We start from the raw sequence: 25290 nt of genomic DNA on the forward strand, positions 1-25290 counted from the left end.
ACTTATGATCAATTAACCTCAAAAAGGACTAGCAAAGGGACTCTCATGATTTACAAAAATAACATATCAGCCTTATTTTTTAAGCTTCAGCTTAAAAGAAATGTTAAGTAGTTTTCATATTTTGGCACCATCATAATAACATAGGGAAACTGTATAGAAGAACCTGGGTAAATAAAGGCCTCTCAGTCTCACCTCCATTCCCAGAAAGGTGACGGAACAGTTTGTTCATGATGCCATCTCAAAGCATACCAACAATGAGGGGGTTATTAGAAGTAGTCATCACAGATTCATCAAGGAGAAGTCATGTTTGACCAATCTGATAGCCTTTTACAATGGCATAACTGGATGGATAGATGAAGGGAGGGCAGAGGATGTGGTCTGCCTTGATTTCAGCAAGGCTTTTGACACCATCTCCCACATTACTTGAATCAAAAGAGAAGAAAAAAGATTGCATAAAGTCAGATAATTAGAAAAAAGCTTATCAAGAGAAAGCTGATGGATGCTTGTCTTGCCCTTTTAGTGATTCAGCTTGAAGTTCTGCAAAAAGACTTCTGAAAAACCTCTAAAAATTCAGCCAAAGGTGATATAGCAGTTGACCTATTAAGGGAGCATATGGATTGTAATGTATTGAATAGTCTCAGTTCCCCAGTGTCCTAGATGATTTGCAGAGAGAATAGTAGTGGAACATCCTTTCTCTCTCTAGGTGTTAGCTAGGTGAATCACAGGACTGTGACCCCAGCCACAGTCCCTCCGCAGAGGTGACTTCCACTGCTTCTCCAAACACACTTCTGCAGAAACTCCTCTCTGTCATAATGAAACGTTTTGTAAGAATGCTCAACTGAAACTGCCCATAGGGCATAGGCTCACTGAATCTTTGTGAAGTGCAACAGGAAAGTGACCACAACCATAATTAATACATATATTTAATATATGTTCCAACATCAAGAGTGCTTTCATCTTCACACCACAATTTTCTCCATGCCTAGGACAAGCAACAGCCTACTTACTGCCTAAATTCAAAAGGCCCTGTTTTACTTTATTTTAAACACTACCAAAACTTTTTCTAAAAAAGTCAAAGATCTGTTTTAGATACTCTAGTGGATAATTTGACCCAATACCAGCCTGATCAACTCCCTTTCCAGAGGTATCTATGACATTGAGATGTTTTGAATTGCCCATAATATAGAGAGGACGGCTGTTTTCAGGATATTATGTATATAAACACTTTTCTTCTTTTAGTGTTAGCTCTGTGAACAGGGCTAGCCCTAAGGCAAAGCCTAAGGCAGAAAGTGAAATACATTTTTTAAAGGCTGTTTGTTAATTGAGCCCTAAACTGCTTCCCTGTTCCTTGCCAGTTTTATCCTAACATAAGAACAAATGTTAAAGCATTGCTGGATGCTGGGCTACTCAGAGTACTCTGAGCCTCCTCTTATTTCCTTGGCAGCTAAGATCTTTCAGCACTACCCAAATTTTGCTCAGCATCTAACAGGATTCAGCCCTAAATGGTCTGCAATCTGCCTATGAATATTTTAATTACATGTTGCTATGCAGAATGAAAACAACCATCAAAGCACAAACAGCTCCACTAGAACTTGTCAACTGTGACAGCAGTGGTTTTATAATTTCAGCCTGCTTATTGTGCTTTGATCATTTCTCTGTAACAGGTTGCGATTGAGGGCACTGAAAGCTAGTTTCCTTCTTTACAAAAGAAAAGTGGCAGGAGTTTTCCCAGAACTTTGCTGCCCTCCTGCACAATGCAGAAAATTAGGAGAAAATGAAGGAGTTTCTCAGATCACAAGCCTGAAACTAACCCTTTTCCTGAAGGCCATTGGACTGAAGGAGAATGATCAGAGTAGCTTTCATGAAAGAAAAAGAGTCCATATGGCAGCAGACTAAGAGAGAGAAGTGGTTCAGTGCCAGTCAGGTTCTGCTCTCAAATATGCAGCAATTGTGCTGGAATGACATAAGGCACTCAACTCTTGCTTTCTTTGCATGGTGGCAAAAACCAGGCTCCGCTGCAGATGGAGCCAGCTCCCAAAAGCAGAAACTCTCCAAGCAGTATCTTTTGACATTTCACTTTCCCCTTAGGACACTGTGATTCACTGTCTAGGCCAATACACAGCTTTCAGATTTACTTTTGGCTAGTGAGGCAATGGGTTTTGGCAAATGGCATTGGGTTTTTCACTCCTGTTGTGTTCTTGCCCGCTGGTGCCCATGATGCTACACTGCTCCACTGATTGACATCTTACATGTTAAAAAAAATCAAAAATTATTTCAGTCTTCCCACTTTATTAGATGTGGGGCTTTCAACATAGTCCCGAGAGTGCCATTGGGTGCCATTACAGTTTCTAATGCAGTTTGATGGCAGTCTTTCCCCCAGCTGCCCGCCTCTGTACCTGTAGTTCTTCAGCTTCCTAGAGTTACTATTTTGGCAGCTATGTTTCAGCAGTGTCTGGTTGTCATCTGAGAACATCTGTCTCTGCTGAAGACAGGTGCACAGGATGATATCTCCAACCAATGCCAGCTAACATTTTTGCCTGTTATTTCAGTGTCAGTACTACCAAGATTCCAGCACTCAGTAGCTATTCATTTATTGTCAGGGGTACAGCGTAAATATTTAACAGGCAGATTCAGTGCCAGCCTACCTTCTGCTCTTGTTCTTGACAGGAAAGGTGATCCAGTAAGCATCCAATACATGAGAGGGATTAGTAACTTCTACTTCTGCACTGATAGAATTTGACCTCTGTCATACAGTTGGACTTGAAACTTATTTTCATGGTCATAAAGATGAATTACATATAACCAGTTTTAATTTCTAAATAATCAGTTTAATTTCTACATCACCAGGAGTCTAGTGTTACCTGCAGAAATGGATCAAAGCTTACAAATGGGTGAGATCTAAAATCCAGTGTCAGTTATTGACTGGAAAGTATGGAAAGATGTTGCTGAGGGCCCAATTGTTAACATCAAGGCATATAAGACAGTCTTGTGGCAGGGGTGTAGGAGGAGGAAGCACAGCCCAGAAAGCACAGCCCAGAAAGAAGTCAAAGGGATGTGGACAATAGGAAATAAAAGAGGATGAGCCAGGAATCAAATTTTATGGACAAGCTTTGTTGAACAGTCACAGCCTAAGTCATAAAGCTGAAAGATAAGTATTTGTGGGGAGTCTACATAGATTTGAGCTGCAGGGAGATGGAATGGGATGGTGAGGCTGTTAGGATGAATATGAAAATGGAGTGAGGTAACTCTGGCAGAGAGGTCCTTATACCATGCATAAATGGCTTCTAAGAGCTTGACTGAACAGCTGTCCAAATACTTTGAACAGAGATAAATTCAGTAATCCAAGAGGAAATAGCCTAAAAGACATTTTCAGTATTTTCTCCTTGAGTCTTACTCTGCAGAAATAATTTTTTTAAGCATCCTTCATCTCTTTACCAGCCTACAAAAACAGACAGGCAAAGCTGGGAAATAAACCTGTTTGGAAGAGCCAGCATTAAGGTAATTCAAGAGGAGTAAGACAACTGTTTAGCTAATTTTCCTTGTCTTTAACTTGGCAATGAAAGGAAGGGAAAAGCTTTTGTTAATGAAAATAAAAACATTTATGCCTTTCAGAGCCCTTATCAACTTATGAAAAGGGCTATGCTAGAATGTAGGTATAAACTCTGAGATACCTCAAAAAAGAAGGAATCTGACACTGACATGACATTTCCAGTTTGACAGAGACTTCCTGCTTCCCTACTACTGAAAGGTTCATCAGTTTCCATAAACTTTTGAGAGCTTGGAAGAATGAGATGAAATACTACTTTTCCTCTCTGGATGTTCTGCTTTTAACCACCTACAATGACACTTTTTTCTCTTTAAAGACATTGTACTTTTCTTTAAAAAAAATTCTAAGCTGCAAAACGAAACAAGACCAAAATTCAGTATCATCCCACAGACTTGGCCTGCTTTTCATCAAAATGCTGCGGTATTTCCCAAAAGCTTTGATGAACCCCATGACAGGCAAAATCTGAGTCAGAGACTAGGTGAATCTCACCTAGTAACTAAGTTTTGTTCTTGTCTGAATAAAGTGAGAGAACTTGGTTGAATTTTGCTTTAAGTTTGATGCTTTTTCATGTCCCTAATTCAAAGTTTCCGAATGTGCAAAGTCGCAGACTTCTGTAGTCTGTTAGCTTTACTAAAATTGATTGTATGCACACTGTCTCTATACAAAGACATAAGATCTAAAGTACTTCCAAATCTAATATAAATGTGATCCAGTATAGGAAGACAAAATCTTGCCTGGACTGTGTCCTCACAGTGTTGGCTAACCCATATCTGATCATCTTTACCATTATGAAGAATCATACAGTCATCAATTCAACTCGTCCCATCTTTGGATAATACCTTTTCCCTGGCAAGACCTTGAATCTCACGGCACCATTTACATAGGTCCTCTGTTCAAGACAAAACCTACAGAAAAAAAATTAAGAAGTTCTTTTTTGAAACTATAATAAATAACAATAGATGGCTTTGACATGAGTGTGTGGCTGAATTCATTCTAAAGACTTTTCAAGATAACAGTGTTAAGCCTCTTAAGCAAAAGACTTCCTTTGTCCTCCCTCCAGTGCCATCAGTTAAGCCCTCCTATTCATCAGCACTACTAATCAAAAACTATCTAGCACAGCTATAGACCAGGAGATTTCATCTTTAGATTAAGTGTTTGCAGTCCTCATCAAGAGAGGTCTCTTCCTCCTAATTTAGAATCAAGCTGCAAAATAATCAGGTGAAATTTGCATTTCTCAGGCCCTGCAAACAAACCCCAAACTAATTACTGTTTACTGGAAAGAGCTTGACAAATAGTGCCTTCTCACCAACAGCCTATCCATAAATTGCCTATAGATCTGTTAAATGTCCTTAGTAAAACAATAGACTTACATAAAATTTGTTGACAGGTTTCCTAGTGGCAATAGGTGATGACATCAGTGTTCATCAGAAAGGACTTGAAAATTAAAATTGCGATACACATATTCCTCTTCCAAAAAGTCCCACTGCTAACAGCACATGTTTTGGCTCACATTATACTTATTGGAAATACAACATAAAGATTGGATTGGGCACAGGAATTATTTTGGTTTGGTTGAGAGTTTTTTGGCAAAACTATGTGAATACAGAACCGTTTCAGTCTTTAAGAGTTTCCTAGACCTGGAGAAAAACATTGTATCAGGCATTGTTACAGGCATTCAGGACTGAAATTTGTCAGCATGTATATTCACAACTTGTTGATGATAAAGCCAACGTGTTCCAGTGTTTGAAATGAAGCCTGTTTAGGTCTCCTCTTTGAAGCCCCTTTTCAGCAACTAGTTTATTTCCTCCCATTGGGGTTTATTTTGTAAATGTTATGGGTTTCCAAGACATCCAGCATCTTGCAATGTATTATTGCATTTCTCCATTAAGAATGCTGAAAATTAAAACTGTCAGTTAAAATATGTTTTAAAGTCAAGCTAACTGGTAAGTATATTTGTGGCAGGTCACATCTCACTGATCAACATCATAGTCAACGAACCATGAATTCAGTAGGTCCACAAGGAACAAGTCCTAAACCCAGAGCACTCTGAATGCAAACTGAAAGCAGATGTGAAAAGGACAAACACCATGTGAATGCCAGTTTCTTCATGATTATGCTATGCTCTGTGTTTTCAAGACAGAAATTCTTCCAAACAGAAACATGACAATGAACTTCAGAAAAGGGGAATAGTTAAAACATACAAAAAGCTTCCCAGAAAAGCTCTTCTAACTCCAAGGGAGTTACAATGATCCATGCTATTCTTTGAGGCCTTTTAGAAAAGCAAACTGGAAGACATGCAAGCTTCTAGTCTAATCCCTGCAAAAAGGGCAGTAAGAAAACATGGCTGATTTTCTGATTATAGGAACAGGACAACTGATTATAACTATGTATATAACTCCTGTAAATTTGAAAGAACAAGTTTGAGGTAAAGAAGTTTAAGGAGACAGGAAGCAGTGTCCATTTCCAACCCTGTATTAACTTCTCCAGTGACTTTTATATGTGGGATACGTGGGACTCAAGACAAAGATTATCTTATAGGGACATCACTGACATGTCCACCTCTGTCTAAAACTGTTATCTTGAGCTAGTTGCCCTAAGCACCCTATAAGAAAGAAAGAAATGGTTTTAGGCAGGATCCACCCAACTTATTTTGCACATCTTCTTTCCAGTACATTAAGACTTCACTCAGAAGTCTCCTGTTCCTCTACACCGACTATAAAGGGAATCTCAATGATTCCCTCAGAAGCTGGTTTACATTACAGATCTTAAAGATTAAATATGCCAAAGCTTACCCCTAAGATCTATAGAAAAACTATATAAACTTTTCTGTCATGGAGAAGAGAGCTTTGCCAGATGAGACTGCAGGAGTGCATCAGAAAAGGGACTGTATAATTTACTCTCCAGTGTCTGCAATCAAGGTGGTATCTGGTTCACAATGCATAATTAACTACTTTGACCTGAAGAACTCAGGTCTGCTTCTTGCAAAGCCCATCCCTTTGGTCCTTACGACATTTGCCTGAAACAGAAACTTTTGTAAGGTTGAGAAGAGCAAATCAGAGTCTACCACACTTCCAGACAAATGTCACAAGCTCTTCTTGTGTTTTAAACCCAGTTAGCAATTAAATCCCACACAGCCATTCATTCACCTTACCTCTAGTGAAATGGGAGAGAGAATCAGCAAGGTACAAGAATAAAACTCATGGGTTGAGATAAAGATGCTCTGATGAGTAAAGTAAAAGCCACACGCACAAGCAAAGTAAAACAAGGAATTTGTTCACTACTTCCCATCAGCAGACAAGTGTTCAGCCATGTCCAGGATAGCAGGGCTCTATCACATCACAGAAAAAGGACATATCTTTGAATGTCTCCCTCTTCCTTCTGGTATGATACCTGGTATGGTATCATACGGTATGGAGTACCACTTTGGTCATTTGGGGCCAGCTGTCCCAGCTGTTTTGCTTCCCAATTTCTTGTGCACTCCCAGATTACTCACTGATGGGCTGGTGTGAGGAGCAGGAAAGGTCTTGAACCTGCAGAAGTGCTGCTCAGCAGTAACTGAAACATGGCTGTGTTATACAGAGTCTCCAGCACAAATCCAATACGTAGTCCCATACTAGCTACTCTGGAGAAAAATAACTCTACCTCAGCCAAAACTACAACATCTCTAGGTAATTCTTTAGGGTGGTGGTGGGAGGGATGCCACTATTGGACATGTAAATGGAAAGAGTTGATACTGAATGAGTTTTCTGAAAGACCAAAAGCAAGGTCCTGGACCATGAAACCTATGAGATTGGAGACATCAGTGCTAGAAATTAGGACAGATTTAAGAATGCACATGTACTGATTGTTGCTTCTGTGAGTGTTATTTCATTTTCATTTGCCATGTCTCCATAGGAAAACCTCTCTGCTTGTCACTCTGCAAGCCAGGTATGATCTCCAAAACCCAAGTCCTTTACTGGATATAGTCCAATCACCATGTGGGGTTTGCACAGTCCATCACTGACATTTTGGAAATAAGATATCTTCAGACCTTTAAAAATGGTATCTTTATACCACCTTATGAAGCCACAAATTTCTGTCAGTAGGTAAACAAACAACATCATTAAAGTTGTATTTCCATCCTCTTTACTTCTCCACAGTATATTTAAGTATTCCCTTGAGTGCATCATCAAACACACACCACCACTGTAAGTAATGATAATGATGAGTGATAAGAGAAGTGTCCTGGCAGGTATATAATAGATCAAGAGCAAGTGTCCAGTAGATTTACAATGATGCCTTTCAAGCTCAGTATTTTTTTCAGATTTCAATATCCAGAAGTCATCCATCTCATTTTTTTTTTCCAGTTAATAAAAAATGTCTTCCTTTTATGCACAATTATTGACAAGACTATTATCTAAATTAGTATTAGCTCTTTCTTAATTAGCAGGCAATTTAGCTGTGATTTGCAGACCAAACCTTGTCTATTTTAATAAATGCTTACATTGCTTTACCTGTGCTGAGCAATTAATTTCTCAGAAACTGCATTCAGTTTTTCATGTGGTATTTTCCTTATATTTGCATTGTGCACTAAACCCATGCCACTGTCATATAGAATGAGTTTTATTCACAGTCCAGGTTGCTTATGAAGCATCAAAACTGGAGGCAATTAATGGTTTGGAAGAGAAATTATTCCATGCCTGCAATTTACAATCCTCTCCAAGAGCAGCCAGCTGATATCTATTGTCTTCAGCAGAGTCCCATTACCTGTATAGATGTCTAGAAATAGGTACATCTCAAAATAACATTTGAAGATCTTTACTTTCAGGTTATTCCCCCCTGCTTCCCCTTGGATATTCAGTATGTGTAAGCAAGGCCTGAAACCTCACACCTGACTCTTCTTTACAATCATTCACAGCAGCGAATGTAAATCAGGTCTAATCCTTCACTGAAGCTGCCCAGGACATTCATTGACTTCAACAGGGCCATGCTTATTTACACTGGTTCCAAACCTTGCTCATGGTATTTTACATTCACTTTACCATGGCGCACATGATTGCACAAGCTGCAGGGCAGAAGAGTGAATAATTCAACCCTCTCCCCTCCTCCCCCCTATCTTTTCTTTGTATGTAAAACACCTACTCCACTCAGAGAAATACATAGCTATGCAAGATAAGTACAATAATGAGGTATAGCTTTGAGGCATGTCAACCCTGTGCATCTCAAAAGCATCTACCTTTGGAAACGTGAAATTGCTGTTCAAACATTGTTCCTATTGTTGGTTAATATAATAATTTATTTTTTTAAATGTGAAAACATAACACTGTTTTTATAAGCTGAAAAAGCTCCATACAAGAAGTAGGTAGCCTAGGTGGGCAGTTTGTACATTCTGTCCAGGGTACTAAGGCTTTTAGGAATGGCTGTTCATCATGCATCTCAATTGTCTGATCAATAAACATAGGCTGTCAGAGCATATTGTACTCCCATTTCATGTAGGGCTGTTTTGACTTGTCAACTCAAGCAGAAGAATGCAAGTAAATTATATGAGTATTTTGCACTGCAGTATTGAAGGAGGGTTTTAATTAGTAGGAACAAGAATTGGTTTGCAACATGATCTGATATGCCTCTTGCAGCAGAAACAATGTCAAGGGTTCTCACATTGAAGCAGAGCATTGCAACCAATTCTTATTCATGGCTAGCCACTCTTCCTGACATCCCTCAGATATCTCAGTTGTGAGCTTCTCTTTTATCACTGTGGCTTGTCTTTATCCTTCCACATGGCTGACCAAAACTAGTAGCTCACTCTCTGCCCCCATGTGCATTGTGCTGAGCTTGAAACTTGTTTTGAATACTTCTGCATTCTCAATCTCAGGAAATTCACCCAAAGTCACACGCTTCCTCAAAAGTCTCACAAGCACTCCAGCTCCATCCCTAACTCCAGATATCAGAGAGTTTTAGCTAAGGTGAATGATTTAACCCAGACAAATACAAACACCAGCCCACCAGTCAGGACTATTTGTCTCATAATGGCAACTTTATCAATGTCACACAGCAAGCCAGTAACAAACCTTCAAATAGCACATGTCCACAAGGCATTTAAGAGTGCCTTATAAACCACAGCTTACATACTGATGCAACACCATGCCTGCAAGAGTTTGTAATTTTCAGATAACTTTGTTACATTAGTTTACTTTATAAGGGGTTTAGCAAGACCTTTAAAGTTACATAGCTGGCAGGACTGGAAATACAGTGCAAACACCCATCTGCTAACCATTGTCTTCACTGTTTAGCAGTCCTGTCTTCTCACTCCCAGTAGCTGCATGGAACAGCAGTAGGGTGCAGCTTCAGTGCTTGGGCCCAGTTTTGCTCTAATCTGTGTTTCCTTTTACTCATCACTAAATTACTAAAGAATCTAGCTCAGAAGAAGGATGGGGATGGATCCTCAGCAGGACCTGGGCTCCATCATAGCCAATAGTTAGCTTGGTCTTCAGCATAAATAAAAAGATTATTATTAATTTTTTCTATCAGGCACAGAAATATCATTTAAATCCCTTGTAGGATGCCTTTTATTAGGATGGTAAAGTGTTTATGTGGATGAAGTCTTCTTCAGTAAACTGTCAGCTTGATAGTTAACATAGGCATTATTAACTGACAAAAGGATGATCAAATGTTCTTTTTACTTAACCAGCCTATTTTTAATCATATATTACATACTGTCTCAACAATCATTTATCTTATACATAGAGAAATCACTATTTGCTATCAGAATATGCTTCTCAGGTAGCAGATTAACATACTGCAGTTCCTGAACTGGTAGGTTTGATTGCTGATAAACTGAACAACCTTATAAATTTTGTAGAGGTCTCAAAAAAACCTTACTGAAGTGCTGGCATCAGCATTCAGGCACATGCAAGCCTCAACCCCACAAATGCCGCTCAGATGCACTCTTGTTGAAACAATGATAGCTGCAGTTTTCCATCAAAATGTAAATTACACGACAAAATACTGCTGTGATAAATGGCACAAGCCAAACAAGAGAGTCCATAATAAGATCAGGCTAAGGAAGTCTGACTCTGATTTGTAGCTGTTACCAGTACCTAAGGAAAAGCACAGAGGTTTATTAGTCCTACTGTTGGGACAGACAAACCGAGACCAAGAAGTTAGTTGTCTCACTCAAAGGTGTATGTTTAGGGTAGGATCTTCAGCTCCTGATCCTGCATTTAAACAAACATTTCTTTTAATCTGGGCACAAATCTCGAAACCTGTCTCCACTCCTGAAGTAGTCACGTTGCTTCATCCCAGAGGTTGTTCCGGTTTTGGCTGCTATTGTGAAGATGGCCAAGAGAGGGCACCCGGCCCTTTTCTACATAGGTTCCCCCTGTGCGAGCTCCAACCCACTCTACGGGCCCAGCCAGCGTCGCCTTTTGGCACATCTCACTTGTGAAGGGAAAAACAACATGTCCACTGATCGCATGAGTCAGTCAGCTACCAGGCAACAAACGCCCCAAATGCCGTAGAAGGTAATTTCTGGCCTGGTTGCACGGGTGCCCCTCACGAACTGTGTCCCATGTGGAACTTAAGTGCACAGATGAATGAGCACACAAATTATTTTCTCCATAAATACCTGGCTTTATATTAAAAGTGAGACGAATCAGAAATAACCCTGATTATTTTCACGCCTCAGGTGTTCCAGAAAGCAAGCATATGTGTTGGTTGTGAGGTTGACAGGTCAGGACAGGACAAGTTTATTTACTTGCCCTTCATGATACAGTAAGTGGCATTTAGTAAATTGTTGTCTGATCACTGAAATCTAATAACATGGATCACTACAATATGACTACAGCCCCTGAACACTACTGGTGCTATATGAGTGAATAATAACTGTTCTGTCTTTGACAAGAGGATATGTAACCTTGAGGGTATTCAGGGACAAAGTGTGATTACCAAAACTTGGTCAGGAAAGGTGTTCAAACTTATAATACCATTGGCCAAAAAGACCTCCCTGTGGCTTTTAATGATTTGTGACAGTGATAAATAAAATGACAACAGGGAAGAATATTGGTGTAGAGACACATCTACTTTGATGATGCATACATACATGTTAAAATACAGATATTGTCAGTCAAGGGATAAGATAAGAAAAATCAACATTGATAACATTCGCTTAATGGCACTTTTAAAATAGAGTTTCTTAACACAATGTACCTGCCAAAGTGTTCAACTGATTTTACATCATGTCAGGGAGTAGCTGGCAATGCTTTCAGTCGCACAGGAAGGCTAGTAATCAATGAGAAGAAATGCAATTCACCATGCTTGATAGGTGAGCTAGTGAGGCAGCAATACTTCTGAGAAAATGTCAAGAGTGACATGTGGGCACTCTCTCCTGAGTGCTGAAGCCAGACCTGCTTTCACAGGCAAACTGACACTATAATTACAAGACTTTCTATTGATATCAGGCAGAAATTATCAATCATAGTTCAGCAGAAGGGAGGTAAGATTGCCCAATAAATATACATTTCCTCATATTTTGAACTTCAAAAGAGGGTATTAAATTTAGACTGGTTTTCACACCTCAAAAACCTTTTCATCATTTGCAACTAAAAGAAGGCATACACATATGAAGATGTCACCTTCAAAAGAAGCATACTGAAAGTAACTACAAGATCCAATTTTAAACCCTGTTATTTTTAAATTCTATTCATAGTAGAGCTAATGTAACCTCAACACATTCAGGTAAGAACTGGAATAATCACTAATCTGTACAAGTTCAAGTGTAGAAATCATTGATGTAAAGCTTCAACTATGAGGGTTACATTTTGCCTGAAGCAATACCTGCCAGTAGTCCCACTGAAAATTGAGCATACTCTCAAAGTGCTATGAGGGGAATGATGGGGGAGGAACAAAGAAAAATCTTGAACTTTAAAGCATTAAAATTCTCATCGTGGCTTTCACTGATAGTTCTGACTGCTACTGCAACCTGCTGGAACATCCTGGCACCTTATTAGTCATGTTGTCCCTCATCTGAGCTACTTCTCTTCCCCAGCATCCAAGACCTGCCCAAGATACAACTTTCACTCAGTCATTACCACTGGTCCCATCTCCTCACATCACTCCCCCCAGAAACCAGCCTCAGCAGCTGCTGCATGAACCAAGGACTTACTGTGCTCAGAGAAACAGCCACATCACATTTCATTAGTGCTCTATTTAGGAAAATGCTTGCTTGTCCTATCATGCCCATGTGGGCTTTCCTGATCAGAAGCTCTGCTTTTGTTCCAGCTGCATTGTTAAAACTAAACAAAGAAATGATTGCAACAAGGGACATGCCATTTTGACAAATTCTTGTGTGTTAGAGTTCCAACTCAGAGCAGCTCAATATCTGTTGACTCAGTTGTGACCTTAGGGATATTACTGACCAAAATGCAAAGTCCTCCCCAACACCTGAGAAAGAGATGACAAAAAGGCTTTTGCCAGAGTGAATTATGAAGATGCAACCATAATGTCATTTGAGTCTGTTCCTAACAAAATCTTGTCCCATTCCCCCAGAGGTCTGTGAAGCAAGATGTCCCTGTAGCAAACTTTGGCCATTAGACACTGGCAGACTGCTAATACATCATGACAACCTTTCACACAAAGGGCAGGTGCATGGCAGAAATGAGAGGTGGGAGCAGGTGGAGGTATGGAGTTGCTGAGGGAGGGCAGAGTTGGAGGAAAGCCTGAAGGGAGAGGGCCCAGGCAGTGATTGCCCTTACAGACACAAACCTGGCCAGCGCCAGCATGTCTCCTGAAGAGAAACAACCATGGTAAAGGCACTCATGAGGCCACCGTCCAGATTTAAGCTGGACCTGAGGAAATAGTCTCTGGGCCCTGGCAGAGAGGCTTGCAGCAGAAGGAAGGTCCTCTCTGTCAATGTTTTCAGGTTCTGGGAGGAGACAGGCACAGCCCTGGGCATCCCCTGCCCATCCAGAGGTGTTTCCTGTCAGGGAGGTCTATCCACTGAAGCCATTCAAGCGGAGAGCTCATGAGGAACTTCTAGATTTGTTGCAATTGCTTCTATTTTAGAGACAGTGGAGTAGCATACTTGAGAGATATCTATTCAGCTTTCCTTTCAGAGGATTTTACATTACAAAGGTGCTGTTGCATAGGCCAGGTGTGAAATGAGAGAATCCATCAATGTTTTATGAAATTTAATTTGAAGAGTATAAGGGGGAAGGAGAACAGTTTCATGTCTGTCTCAAAAGAAAAAAAAAAAACAAAACCCAAAAAAGGCATTCTTCTGAAGTGATTGTAGCCCAGCTCTGCAGAGGAACATTTTATTCATGGTCTAAACTGAAGAAGCTGATGTTTTGCTCAGGGAGAGCAAACTCAGAAGAGTTCCTGGAGATAAGCAATGAACAACAACAACAAAGTGTAATTTCAAAAGTCCTTTTGGTTTGAGTCATAGATGAGGTACTTTTGATTACCAAGATAGAAGATGTGTGGTGCGTGTCCTGATCCCTTATCATGACCAGTCTTGGCTGGTAGATAACATAGCACCCCTGGGGTTGGCTTGCAAGGCAACCTGTGTGCAAGGCAGTCCTAGAGTGGGATCACCCACACACAGGTAGCTGTGCCACAGCAAGCCAGAACCTGTACAGACCAGAGCAGGATGAAAACCTTTTACAACAGTTCTGAAACACCAAGAAAATTCTCTCCTCTCTTCAAGAGACACTAGGAAATTGCAGGGGAAGCATGCATTTAATGGTTTTAGTGTGATTACGTTCTCTTTGACGGCTCTGAAAAAAGTCAAGTAGCTGATTTGTGAACAGACTACCCAAATTCCCTCATGTATTAACTACACGATTTTTGTCTGACCCAGACAGTTACTTCAGCTTGAAGGAGAGACAGAGAGAGTTCTCACAGATATTAAATTTTATATCCCTGCCAAGGAAGCTGTAGTTTCTGGTTTGTCTTGTTATCTCTTACCAGTTTGTGAAAGCACTGCAAAGAAAAAACATATCATATGTGTGGAAAGGAGGCAATTTGCCGCAAACAGGATAGAATAGTGCTTATATACAGTAGTGTTGTTTACAATGGGGTTTATTTTCTTTAAACAGTGCATGAGGATCTCCTGTATCTCAGTGAGTCAGACCATGCAAGTGTTGCCTGTCCATTCCATTAATAAATTTTCCTTTGTTTCTCTGCAAGCCTCATCCCCCTGAAGGCAAAACCATGGCACAAGAACCTAAACAAGGTCCAGCCCATCAATGCAGCCAGGGTTGCGCACGTCCTCAGCTGCTCTCTCTGGTTCACACTGGACTCATATTCTTCACATTTGCCTAGAAAAAAATAAATTCCCCTTAAAGTATCTTAAGCATGCAGGACCTATTAGTATTTCTTAAGCTTTCCTGTAGTTTAAGCATCAGTGTCCAGGCTGTGCGAAGTACAGATTCTCTCCTCACAGATAGTGCCCCTACTATGCACCAATCTCAACTTCAGTTTCCACATACCTTCAAACAGCTTTCTGTGTCCTTTTGCACAGTTGCATAAGCAGGCCCAAGATGTCATGAAAGCTAAATGAGTAGATTCCCTTTTGAGTTATGTGTCAGATTCACACATCTGGATTTGCCACAGAAATACCAATGGGTCCAGGCAAGCTGTTCAATTTGTCCATCTTACCTGTAAGATTTGTGGGGTTACATTTTCCACAGCCTTTTCCAGATGCTTTTGAATCTGAACTGCAGCTCAACAACAGAGAGAATAAATGCCAAACTAAAAAGTTTAAAATATGATGGGCATACCAATTCTCAATGCAATGCTTTAGTTCCTGCTATGAAATCTAAATTCTGCCAGAGAAATGATGGTGTTGTGGTATCAGCTATGGCCAACAGAAGCTTTATAGCCCTCCCAGTATATTAAAATATGATGAAAGCCAGTCATACTTAAAGAAACTTTTCACATACTAGCTGCTATACATTGCTGGCAACACTTGTAAAAATACTAATTGCTTTATAGCTAATTTTGTTCTGATTCATATATTGCTTAATTAAGATTTTCCTCAGAAGCAGATGGCCATCTTCATTAAATCATGATATATTCTACCCAAAAGGAAACAGCTGGGGTTTTGGATACACTATAATTTATTTCCTGCATGCCAGAAATTGCTCCAAATGGAATCCAGATGATAATAATTCTGTTTGTTTTAATTGGGGTTTATTTACAATAAACTTTGAAAGTTTTTAGCAAACAGAAGTCAAATATGGGTGGCATTTGATAATAACAAGGGCACATTTCTGTTATTGAACTTGGTATTAAATCAATATTCATGGAAGAACTTCCAGGTATACACAGATGATGGTCCTATCATGCTACATGCTGTATAGACATGGGTAAAAGAAGTCAACATGAAAAGAGCTTCCAAGATGCATAATAAAACAGACAAAGGACAAGAAAAAAAGTTGGGATTTTTTCCCCATTTCATCATTAAAAACAGCAATGACAACAACAGCAAAATAAACTTAGACAATAAAGACAGTGTCAAAATCCCAAAGTCTCTCTCCAACAGAGAGGAGAATGTCTGTGAAATGACCTCTCATTTTGCTATTCCAGTTTCACTGAACTGAGGTGGTAGCACAACTGACAAATGCCACATGCTTTGATATAATTCCTTTCAGAGCATTTAAGAAAAAGAAAGCATTTCTTAAAAGGCTTTTTCTTTATTCGCTGGGCTCCAGTCTTCTCTCTACAAAAGAGACATTCCCAGACAAAAGAGACATTCCCAGATTATGTTCTTATTGCTTCATTTACCATGCATTGATATGCAGAAGTCAGAGCGCCCGATCGTACCAGGGGTGATCAAAAGCTCCTGCTCCACTATGCAGAAAGACTTCTGTGATAGAACCTAAGATCCCTCTACACATCTAAAATTTCAGATGCACATCAAAGCCTCTGGAAGTACCAAGAGAGAGCAGGACTCATAGGCAATAAGTTCCAAAAATATGCTGTTTAAATATGGTTTGATTGCCAAGTACTTTTCTGACATTCTGTGTGCATTATTACCCATCCTTCTGTATCCTTGTTCTTCCTGGGTTTCCTACCTCTACATCTCAGCTCTTCTACATCCCACTTTACATCTCATGCTTCTCACAGCTCATTCTGGGGGTCATCTCTAAGTATGCAGAGGAAAAGACTATCAGGAGTAGTCAGCATAGATTCACAAAAGGAAAATTATGTTTGACCAGTCTGATAGCCTTCTATGATAGTGTGACCAAGTAGATGAAAGAAGAGCAGTGGATGTTGTCAAGCTCAACTTCAGCAAGGCTTTTGCCACTGTGTCCTGTAACATCTTCATAGGTAAAGCTTAGGAGGTGTGGGTTAGGTGAGTGGACAGTGAGACGACTTGAGAACTGGCTAAATGACAGAGCACAGAGAGTTGTGATCAATGGTGCAGGGTCTAGTTGGAATCCTGTGGCTAGTAGTGTTTCCCAGAGCTCAGTACTGGATCCAGTCTTGTTCAACATATTTGTCAATGACCTGGATGAAGGAACAGTGTACTCAGCAAGTTTGCTAATGACACAAAACTGAGAGGAGTGGCTGAGAGGAGTATAGCTGGGGTTAACCTACTGGAAAGCAGCAATGTGGAGAAGGACCTAGGAATGCTGGTGGACAACGAGTTCACTGTGAGCCAGTAATGTGTGCCTGTGACCAAGAAGGCCAATGGTATCCTGGGGTGCACTAAGAAGAGTGTGCTCAGCAAGTTAGAATAGAATAGAATAGAATAGAATAGAATAGAATAGAATAGAATAGAATAGAATAGACCAGGTTGGAAAAGACCTTTGATATCATCAAGTCCAACCTATCAAAGTTGAGGGAGGTCCTCCCTGCTGTGTCCTGGTGAGCCTGCAACTTGAGTATTGTGTCTGTTTCTGGGCTCCACAGTTCAGGAAGGACAGGGAACTGCTGGAGAGAATCCAATAAAAGGGCATGAGGATGATTAGGGGACTGGAGCATCTATCTTCTGAGAAGAGGCTGGGAGACTGGAAAGGAGAAGACTGAGAGGGGATCTTAGAAATGCATATAAATATCTAAAGGGTAGAGGTCATGAAGATGGGGCTGGGCTCCGTTTGGTGGTGTCCAGTAATAGGACAAGAGGAAAAAGTTACAAGAGATTTCAGTTGAAATTAAGGAAAAACTTCTTTACTTTGAGGGTGACAGAGCACTGGAACAGGCTGCCCAGGACTCCACAGGACTGCTGTGGAGTCTCCTTCTCTGCACGTTCCTGTGCAACCTAATCTAGGTGCACCTGCATTAGCAGGGGGGTTGGTCTAGATGATCTCCAGAGGTCATTTCCAATCCATATCATTCTGTGATTTTGTGATTCTTCTTTTCACTCTTTTTTTGACTATGTCTTTGATTTCAAGCTGATTCTCCTCGATTCCTTTTTGTATTAAGTTATACATTACAAATACAGCAGCTATTCAGTAGGCATCTAAGGAGGAATGTATGAGCTGAATTTAAACATTAAAAATTAGACAGTCACAGCATTTGTAATTAGCCTAAGAAGCCCTTGTTAGGAGAGCACTAGGTCTCATTTTATCAATGACAAGTTCCATTTAGATTCCAAGTGCCCTTTTAGATTTCAAAAGGAAGGAACACCAACTTATTTCATATAACCTCGTGCCTTTGAGAAGATATATAATTATTGGTCTAATTTTCCAGAAATTAAAATCAACTCATTATAAAATGCCAGTTTGATTTTGCTGCAGCCAGGGCATTTATACACTCTGATTCAATGCAAATAGAGAAAAACCTCTCTGGAACTAGGAGAGACATATCAAAGTATCTTTATCCATCAAAAGTTTTCCCAGAATAAAAACACTACTGAGTTGCCTTAGTATGCTAGCATTTTCCATTTTCAACTCAAATTCAATTTAGAGAGAATAGGTTGTTTCAGCTTGTGTTGGCAAATTGCCTATCCCAAAAGCCAGAAATTCAGTGACTGACTTCTAAGACAACATTCAGACAAAAAGGTTTTTGAAAAGGACTAGATTTTTTTTTTTCAGAAGCCAATTTGATTTGTAAAAAGTTATGGGACAGGAGAGACTATTAATCTAAAATATAGGACAAAAATTATTTGGAGAAAAAAAAAAAGTACTGCAGTCCACTGAGCCTTTCATAGTTTTGTCAGGAGTCCTATTAATGTGTACATTATATGGTACCTTTTTTTTTTTCAAAGGCTGAGAACAAAATTACCCAGACCTATGTACCTAGCATGTCTCTATATCATCCCTCAGGTGGAAGGACACAGCATGGATAGACCACAGCACCTCTCTGTTATGTATGGGAATGACTGTGAACAGGGGATTTTGACTGATAAACTTGGAAAAAGGAGATAGGCTAAGTATTCATAGAATGAGCAAACAGCCTAGCACACCCTCCTGTCTGTCTGCACTAGGTCTCATTTATGACACATACGACTTTTCAGCTAGTAAGAAAGTCCATCCAGTCCTGTCAAAATGGCAGAGATTGCAGAGGCCACAATGATCTCCAGAGGTGGCTTCCATGCTTTACCATTCTATGATTCTAATTGTCTTTCTTAAGATTGCTTTCGAAATAGTTCCTAAAGGAAAGGTATTACTTCAAGGTATTACTTCAAGGTATTACTTCAGGGAAGAATCTAAGCTCAGGAAAGTTCTGTTCCTAAGACAACAGTTTCATATACTTATAAGCAATTTAAAAGCAGAGGCCTGTGCTTTGTGACTGATATAGAAGCATACCAGCACCTGTATTAATAGAAACTTGGGATTCCATCCTGCATAAATAATCTATTCAAAAAAAATGCTTACCTACCAAGGCTGTGCAATTAAATAAACATTCTAGCTTCTCTTACATCAATAATGTGGAGTGGTCTCTTGCTGCCAAGGATGGAAATAAAGACTTTAAACTTGCTTTCAGATACCCCAGATCTGCCTGGCTTGAGAGAGAAAACACCTCCCAACTAACTCTTTCACCTGTTTCTCTGTTTGTTTTACTCTATTTTGTTTTCCCTTCTCTTTCCCTTTTCTCTTCTCTTCCACTTTGTCTTTTTAGTCATATTCTTCATATTCCCTTTCCCTACACTTCTGCTTCTTTGCAAGCAATGCTGAGGAATTACCAAGCCTTAGGGTAAAATTGATTATGTAGAGGTGACTAGTAAGGGGGCTTCCCTACCTAAAACTGCTACTGATTTTATTCCCTATCATCTGCATTATCTTCTGTCAGAAAGCACAGGATGATATACTGAGTTTTCCCACTCCTATAGTTATCCAAAGCACTGGACTCCCAGTTTTCATGCATAATGGTGGAACAGCACCACAAGTCCTAATGCTACAGACTTCATTAATGATCAATATGTATTATATGCTGCCTGTAGCACACAGAATGCAAATTTTCTCAACAGAAAAAGTAGTTATTCTGGATTGCTCTTTTTAATGGAGTACAGATGCAAAAATAAATTAGCTCCACTAGCTGCTTTCTGGGATATATTTTCTTGTCCTTCTTAGTAATAAAAATGTAAGTGCACTTTTTAATACATCTGGCAAACACAGCTAGAGTGATAGTAAAACTGACATGCTGAAGTAGCAGTGATATGCTGAATTTGACATCTTACTCTCCCTAATGCATCAGGTCACTGGAACCAATCATTCATGGAGTCTCCTTTGAAATTTATCAAGTTCAGGTTGAAGTGACAGTCCATGGCCACTATTTTACATCTATGGGAATATAAAGCCAGAATATAAGTGTGCTAGTACAGGAAATCCACTAGGCAAGTTATGTTGCAGTGTTAGCTCAAAAAAAATACATCTAAAAATAATTTAAAATACCTATCACACAATCCTATCTCCAAGCAATTAGAACAGTCACAAAACATGATAAACTTTTAAGTCACTTTTTCATGTAGCCTAATACAACCTCCAGATATTTTCCAGGAAATAATTAACTGATAGAACTCCTTGTATTTTATATTTCATCTTAGTTCTCACTGCTGGAAAGAGAGGAATGGAGATCAAGGCTGATAAACAGCATCTACTCTCTCAAGTAAAATAGCTTCACTGTTCATTCCCAGGTCTCTGCCTGATCATCTTGCTGCATTGTGTTAATTTACTCTCAGAATTTCTTTTGAAATGAACCAACTAATTCCCTCCAAGACAAAACTGAACTGTAGTTCTGAGACTACTTCACTCCAGGGACTGCTTGCTGCAGGCAGGATGAGCAAGACTGTGCCCAGCTGGGATCTCTCTATCCTGAAGAGTAATTCAGTCATTTCCCACCAGGTTTTGAACCTTCATGTACTTTCATGCCATGTCCAAGGGCAGTCAACATACACTTCAGGCTTCAAACTACAGGAACATACCTCTGGTAGACTGCAACACTTCTTGGAGTATTTCAGTTATTCCAGAAAAATTACCACCAACCCTGCTTTCCATCTCCCTCCAAAAAAGAATATTTTAGAAGAAGAGCATAATCAAAACTGCAGTGGAAAGAACTCCATCTATTCATACAATATCAGGTACCATTCAGGCCCCCATCTTCTCTCATGTCAAATAAAACCATCTTTTCACATGCACAGTACTGTAAGTGCAGGTATGCTGTTATTAGAAGCAGCAAGGGGATACTGACTGCTTTCATTATGCTTTCACAGTGCTTTGCACAACAGAGGTCCAGTTCTGCCTTTATTAACTCGATCCTTAAGTCTCTCAACAACAGCCAGGGAACCACTGCACAGGAAATGCCCATTCCTCTCTGTATCATATGTCATCTTCTCCATATTGCATAGCTAGAACACACTTGTAAAGCTGTACAGCAACTTCAGCCATTCTACTTTCATAGTTGCTACTAAGAAGTCTTTATGAGAAAATACTTTTTACCATATTTTCTCATTTGTGAGAGATGGCAATTTTCTGATTACCATTGCTTGCCTATTCTTCTTGTGGAATAGAAAGAGACAGTTGTGACTACCCCCTAGCATCTCCCACAAACTTTGGTCCAGATTTAATATGCAGGGGCAGACAAAGAGAAAGAACAACAACAACAAAAAAAGGCAAAGAAGTCAGCTTTCCCTTTACATGCAAATGCATGCAAAGCTGGAGCAAAATTAACCAGAAAAAGAACAGATCCTGATGATCAACAAAGCCCCTTCAAAGCTGACACCATTCTGGTCTTTGGACACACACTGATCTAACTCATATTAAGCAAACCAGAGTAATAAGGAATGACCCCAGTGGGATAATGGGATCAAACCACTAGCAAGAATTTCAGAATTATTTTCTTTCATTATTATATTTACTCAGTTGGCTCTCTGAGCTCTCCAAGTTAATGATGCCAATGCAGTCAGTCTTTTTGCAGTTCAGTGCAACACAGGGACTATCCCAATTGGAAGGGCTCATTTAAAATACGCTGGCTAAGATCTTGTGGCCCTTGGTTGCATTGGGAATGCACAGCTTCAAATTAGCTCCAGAAATGCTGTACAAGAAAGCCAGAGTCATCATATTTACTACTTCACTTTGCTAAGGCTTCGAGTGACTTTGTGCTTGCTGTAGCATTTCAAGGCAAACTTCCTGGGTTTAAGTCCTGCTTCCTGAACAGACCTCAGGCATTTTCCACACTGCTGATAAGTTCAAGGATCTGGCAATTAAAGGATATTTATTACCTTGCAAAACAGCAAACTTTATGTCAGATTTTTACAGAAAGAGGCTGATACCTGAGTTCATACTGAGCATTTTCAAAGGCTGCTAAGGATGTATTTCATATTTCTGAAGCAACTTTTAAAAGTTGCACTTGAAAGTAATACTCTGTTTTCCTCAAGATCTCAGTAAAAAATTTAGCACAGGAACAATATCAAAAGAAATAAGACATGACTGAGCATAATACTACTTGAGCAGTTGATTTCCTGCATCATAAACAAATTTTTTATAAGTGTAAGCTTGTTTTCATGTAGAATCTTCATTAAGATTTTCCCCCAGACCGTTTATACTAAAGTCCTGCTCTTTAATGTATTGAGTTGATTTCATTTTCATTCAGGAAGAGGGATTTGCAAAAACCTACTTGTTATCATGAGTATTTAGGTAAAAGTATAGAAGCTATAAACTCAACAAAGAAGCCTTTTAGTAGCATACACTTTGCTGATGTCATATATGAATGCATCCTAGAAAAAGTAGCACTTTTGTACAATGACAGAGGACTGAAATCCACAGCTAAGCATGAAATTTTCTTGTCTGGATTTAAGGGACTAGGAAAATAAAAGCAATTCTGATTTTAAAAGGTTAGGGTTCTAGTTCACAGAAAAATTGTGAAAATATCTTGGGTGGATGTTGTCAGTTTCTATTTTCACAGAAACAGACAACAAACCAGTGATAAACAAATTACACTCAGCCAAAAGAGAGAAACTCTGACTCGGAGCCACAGCCTGAATTTACATTCAGGGATATTCACAGAGGTCAGGTTTAGCATCATGAAAGCAGCTTCTGCAGGAGAGAAGATATGCAGGCTCCTCCAGCAGGGTCTAACTTAACAACTCTTTTCAGGCCCTTGAAAATATTTTTTCTGCTAGAAAGGAAGTCTTAAATTATGCTTTCAGGTCAATTAATGATCATCAACTTCTGAGTGGCATAATGAGATTACCATCTTATAAGAGCCACGCATTAACATTGTTACTTTAATGGTGTGACCGATTATGCATCAGCGTAATTGATAGTCGGCACTTTAATAGTTGCTGTTGTAGCATAAGCAGTGTAACTGATGCATTATTACTTTAATTCTTCTTAATTTTGAAGGTTATTATGGTGCACTGTAGGTTATGGTAATTGTACATTTCAATTAAATAGTTTAGGTGTTTGGAAGTAAATAACCATAGGATCTAGCACTGTAGCTTGCCTTTGGAACATAAATCACAGTAATATACATAAAAACAGAGTGGTTATGGCATGGGAAGAGAGATGAAAAGATGTAAAAACAAGTGGGCATTTATTTTTTTTTAATTCTACTTCACTTAAGTTCACCATCCACTTAATGCATTCTTTTGTACACCACAAGTTTCTAAGCAATTCAGGGATGCTGCATGTCTTGAAGGAAGCGTGAGGTAGAGATGTACTTTTCATCATTTTTCAGAGTAGCTCAGCACTGTGAGAACTAAGTGTTGCAGTGATTAAGAGCCTGCCTCCCTTTGTCCATACTCTGGCTGACCAAGAAACAGCAGTCCAAGTCTTCTAACTTGATCGCTGTAACTGCACAACTACCTACACTGCACTGTGGCCTCAAATGTTTGCAATCCTATGTCCTAGAGTGAAACCACCAGATTTCAGATCAGCTACAGAGATTCCCTCTGCAACATTCGGGAGACAAGATCAGCCATGAATTTCAAATGGCATCCTCAAGAAGGCAGTGGGCCAAGGTGGGAGCAGAACAAGTTGGTGCTGCATAACCTGGCTGGGCACCACAGACCAGACCAGCCATAAAGACACCAGCTGCATATTGAAGCCAATGAGTTTCCAGGACTACGGGTAACAACTTCTGTGGCAAACCAGTTGCAGAATGAGGGACTGTCAGTAAGAGTATCCTTACTGAAAGGTCTATATTTAATCCCTTTTCATTTGGAAAAGGAGACTTTACAAGATGATTCTTATCTAAACAGACAACCCTGTCACGGGGGATTTCAGTGGCAGCCTTGAAGAAATGGAAGACAGGAAACAATACGAGAAGTTTCTTGATTGAGAGATGAAAGACTTTCAAAGTAATCATCTTCTGTTGCTGATGTTGAACTGTCCAGACTTCCCTGGCTTCTATGCAGAAGAAAAGGAGGTGCCTTTTTACTGTCCCATTATTTTTCCCACACCCCACTAGTCTCCCTAGATTGTAAGAAAGTGCAGAGAAGATAGCTAAAGGACTCTAGCCATTGTACTGTGACAAGGTTGGATCATAACATAATTGGGATTGGTCCCACAACTTTATGGAAGTTACTTGACAATACTAAATGATGGATCACCATCTGCTGCTCTATGAGAGGAAAAGGAAGAGGTCAAACAATAGCATCTGATGAGGAAGCAGTAAGACTGGATGGAACAAATTAGTCTATATCATAATGCTACTGAAGTCCATGATGAGTCAAGGATTAGGCTGACCAAATGACTAGGTTTTATTCTTCGTTTTAAAATAATTGACATGTTAAATCACGTACACAAAGAAAATGCAGTCAATGTTCACAATCATAAATGTGGATCATGTTTACTAAACTGTCATAAATGTTGCTTTTTCACTCAAAGACTGGACTTGCATCCTTGCAAATAGCCAGGCCATCCAACAATCTTAGAGCCATAAGAATATAGTAAATAACAACAGTATCTATTGTGTAGTATTTATGCACACTGCAAAAACAGATCAATATAATAAGACCACCAGTCTAGTGGTGAAGCAATAAAGCATAGGAGGGTACAACATAATGGGAACAGCAGGCAACACAAATGCAAAAGATGCAGTATGGAGATACTGAGTGGGCTACATTTAGTTTAAGTAAGTATTTCCCTAGAAGCTGGCATGACGCTGCTAAAAAAAGTTCCTTTATTCTCCTGTTTTTAATATAAGATTGCTAATAATTTTCAATCTATAAATGCAACCTTTTGATTTAAACCTACATAGTTTAAAGGGGTAAGCCCACCTCTTCAAAATACTTTCTTTACACCAAAACTTCTTTAATCTTTTAGAATTGTGAATTTGCATTAACACACACACAAAATATATTTTTGCACTGATTGACA

General features: G+C 39.5%; 1 protein-coding gene across 4 annotated transcripts in view; it reads right to left on the reverse strand.

Moving 5' to 3' along the window:
* Window positions 1–25290, reverse strand: part of LOC104306868 (protein TUNAR) — a 192869-nt gene that overhangs the window by 81416 nt on the left and 86163 nt on the right. The window lies entirely within an intron of this gene.

This window comes from Dryobates pubescens, chromosome 5 (genome assembly GCF_014839835.1).
Source record: "Dryobates pubescens isolate bDryPub1 chromosome 5, bDryPub1.pri, whole genome shotgun sequence".
Lineage (NCBI taxonomy): Eukaryota > Metazoa > Chordata > Aves > Piciformes > Picidae > Dryobates > Dryobates pubescens.